The sequence below is a fragment of the Belonocnema kinseyi genome, chromosome 2, assembly GCF_010883055.1.
Source record: "Belonocnema kinseyi isolate 2016_QV_RU_SX_M_011 chromosome 2, B_treatae_v1, whole genome shotgun sequence".
NCBI classification, from domain to species: domain Eukaryota; kingdom Metazoa; phylum Arthropoda; class Insecta; order Hymenoptera; family Cynipidae; genus Belonocnema; species Belonocnema kinseyi.
This window is the reverse complement of record NC_046658.1, coordinates 139,311,765-139,315,465: the sequence shown is the minus strand read 5'-3', so window position 1 is coordinate 139,315,465 and position 3,701 is coordinate 139,311,765. Positions and strand designations below refer to the sequence as shown.

At 30.6% G+C, this 3,701-nt stretch overlaps 1 protein-coding gene across 5 annotated transcripts in view; it reads right to left on the bottom strand.

Moving 5' to 3' along the window:
- LOC117167481 overlaps positions 1-3,498 on the bottom strand; it is a 36,249-nt gene extending 32,751 nt beyond the window's left edge. For 4 of the 5 annotated variants that reach the window (XM_033352454.1, XM_033352456.1, XM_033352457.1 and 1 more), the window contains exon 1: positions 3,196-3,498. The gene's annotated coding sequence lies outside the window, so the exon portion shown is untranslated. Of the gene's footprint in view, positions 1-2,567; positions 2,842-3,195 lie in introns of those variants that run through there. The other variant, XM_033352455.1, reaches the window with a different exon arrangement.
- Positions 3,499-3,701: the final 203 nt, after the last annotated feature.

The window sequence follows — 3,701 nt, the reverse complement described above, 5'->3', positions numbered from 1 at the left end:
CACACACTACTCCTTTCCCCTGCCGAGTGAGTCACGCCTACCCCGAAAGGGAAATGGCTTAATGGTGTAATAATAATAATAATAATAATAATAATAATAACTCCTTTTTTAAGCAAAAAAGATGCAGACGTCTTTCAAGCACAATTTGCAAAAAAACACTTTATTGCAAAAATGAGCTGGAGGGGCCCCAAAATATTATTTTGAAAATTATGGCAAAACCTAAGAATGGACCTTTGCTTTATTTTTAATTTAAATGCCATACACTGATTTTTGATAGAATTAAAAAAAAATTAAAACGTAAAAAGAGCCCATTTTTGCAATAGATTGCTGATTTTTTTGAAAATTTTCACTGTGAATTGATTCCTTTAATCTGGTTTATATGCAGTTTAGTCTGTTGTATTTCGAAGTGTAAAATAATGCATTAACAGCGGCAATGAAAGAAGACATTTTTTGAAGGAGGCATTTATTGCAAAAAAGAGCTCGAGAGGTCCAAAATATTTTTTCAGAATTGTCATAACATTATTTTACCTAGGAATGCATTTATTGCTCTTTTTAAATTTAAATACATCATTCAGATTTTTGACAAAATTAAAAAAATTAAATGGTAAAAAAACACATTTTTGCAATAAAATGCTGATTTTATTTGCATTTTAGTTTCTTATATTTCAAATTAAAATAATCTGTTAACAGCGGCAATAAAAAAAGCAATTTTACTTTAATTCAAAATAAACAATTTATTGCAAAAATGAGCTGGAGGTGCCCCAAAATATTATTTTCAAAATTATGACAAAACTATTTTACCTTAGAATGGAGATTTTGCTTTATTTTTACTTTAAATACCTTAACCTGATTTTTCATAGAATTAAAAAAAATTAAAACGTAAAAAGAGCCCATTTTTGCAATAAATTGCTGGGTTTTTTTTTTTAATTTCCACCTTTAATTGGTTAATTTACTTTGGTATATAATATGTAATTTAATCTTTTGCCTTTCAAAGTGTAAAATAATACATAACAGCGACAATGAAAGAATCAATTTTTTGATAAACAATTTACATTTTAAAATGAGACATTTATTGCAAAAATGAGCTCGAGAGATCCTAAAATATTTTTTCAAAATGCTGAAAAAATTATTTTAGTTTGGAATGCATCTATTGCTTTTTTAAATTTTAAATACATCTCTCAGATTTTTGACAAAATTTAAAAAAAAATTAAAATGTAAAAAACCCCTTTTTGCAATAAATTGCTGATTTTATGTGCATTTTAATTTCTTATATTTCAAAGTAAAAAAATCTGTTAACAGTCACAATGAAAAAAAGAATTTTTGTTTAAAGGCTTGAGAGTCTATTTATTTAAAATTAAAAATGAGCAATTTATTGCAAAAATGAGCGTGAAAGATACCTTAATATTTTTTTTTAGTTCTGACGAAACTACTTTTACTTTTAATGCATCTACTGCGTTATTTTTAATTTAAGTAAATCACCTAGATTTTTAATGGGAAAAAATAAAAAAATAAAGAAAGACAATTTTTGCAATGAATTGCTGATTTTTCTCAATTTTCATTATCAGTTTATTTTTTTACTTGAGTTTTAGTTTTTTGTGTTTTAAAGTAAAAGAATCTGTTAGAAGCGGCAATGAAAAAAGCAATTAAAAAAAATTAAATTAAAAATGAGCAATTTATTGCAAAAATGAGCATGAGAGCTCCCAAAATATTTTTTCAAAATTCAGACAAAATTATTTTACCTGAAAATACAACAATTATTTATTTTTAATTAAAACACATGACCTGGATTTTTGAAAGAAAAAAAATAAAAAGTTTTTTTTTAATAGGCTTCAGGGACTCCTACACATTTAAAATTCAAAACGAGCAACTTATTGCAAAAATGAGCTTGCGGTTTCAAGATATTTCTTCAAAAAGCGGATTAAAATTATTTTACGTTGGAATGCATCTATGGATTTATTTTTAAAGTAAATACATCGTAAAAATTTTTGATAAAATTAAAAAAAAATTGAGTGAAAACAAATTACTCACAATAGCAGCTAAAATAAACAATGGATGGATTGTAAAGTAAAATAATTCATTACAAATTCAAAAAAAAATTTATTTAAAAAATTGGTTACTAAAGGGTCGTCATTTAAACAAAAAAGTATTTTTTTTAGCTACAGTTTATTATTCGACTTTTTTATTAAATATTAAAATTTCGTTTATAATTAAAATATAGCTTTAAATTTGCATTGCTGCATAGAAACAAAAATCTAAACTTAAATAAAAAATACTTCAAATTAATTTAAAAACGAGCTAAAAATTAAAAAAAAAACTGCTAGTAAAAAAGTTGAATATTTTCAAATAAAATTTGAATTCTTTTCATAGTTTAAAAAATATTTAGTTGTGTTTTTACAGTGTAAATATTCCTAATTGAATTAAAAAATATTTCCTAATTCAATAAAAATTTATAATTAAATTAACACCACTCTGAATATTTTTCAGTTCCAACCATCTGAATTAAAAAAAAAAAAAAAAAACCTAGTCAAATGTGGTCTCTATCAGTCTAAAAATTTGTTTTGTATTACCAATGATTTTCAGAAATAAAAAATTTCTCCGGCCACCTTTGAACGAAAATAACAATATCCAAACCTCAGATAATTCCTGAAAAGCGAAACCGAAAAATGGTCAAATCTCAATTCCCTCATTCGATTTACGTGGTCACAAAGGCAGTTACACGCGCGGTAATTCCCTATTCAAATTCAAATGAGCTATTTAAAATTCAATAAAATGTCCAAACTTGTAAAAACGCGACAAACTTTTAATTACACATGAGGAAGTAAATTCTATTTTTATTCTGAGGTCTCGTTCACTCGGAATCCGTGACAATACTGACTTGCGTTGATTCCGATTCTCATTTCTCTGTGTCACACTTTACTTCCATTGCTCCAGAAAAGCAAAAGTGCGAAAGTGTCACATTTCGTTTTCCGAATATTTTTTTACTTTCGAATCATGACTCCCGGAGAAGATCCACGCGTTGCATTCTGGGAAGAGTGGGAAGAAGCAGGTCCGATTAGTGGTTCCGATGCACCGGCTTCTGAATTCCTCTGAATTCTCGCGGGGTGGGAGTATCTAATTTTTCGTTTCTACTTTTCCGGTGGCCGACTGTCAATGGCGAGACGCACGTTAATTTGAAATAATAAGAATGGTACTCACCAGGTACCCCATGAAATAAATCCAGGGTGGCGTGGATGCCTGATTTTGGCCCGACGAGAAAGAAACTCACTCTTCCCAACGGTACGTTCAAGAAGCCTTGAGTCGCATCTTTTGTTTACTATGCTGATCGAGGCTTGCGAACCTTGCCTCTACTCGCCTCCTCCACAGTCCGCTCCGCAGAATCCACACACAGTATAAGTCTTCGCTGGCTCGCGTTCGACCGGTCCGGCTGGCAAGCAAACGGTGTTCGACTGCCAACGCTGCTCGGCGAAATCCCTAGGTCAGTGGTTGCCAGTCTTACGCGACCTGACGCGACCGTACGAGCTACAACTGTTACAGTACGTGTCGGAATTTCAACCTGCGCCTGCTTGCGATCGGATTTCGTTTCTACGGGTCCTGTCTGGCCCTGCCCCCAGGCTCAATGAAGCCTTTCTGTCCATTTGGTTTCTGCTTCAGGAAGGTCGAGGAGGTTTGACCGATTTTACCGGGGGAAATTGCCCAATTCT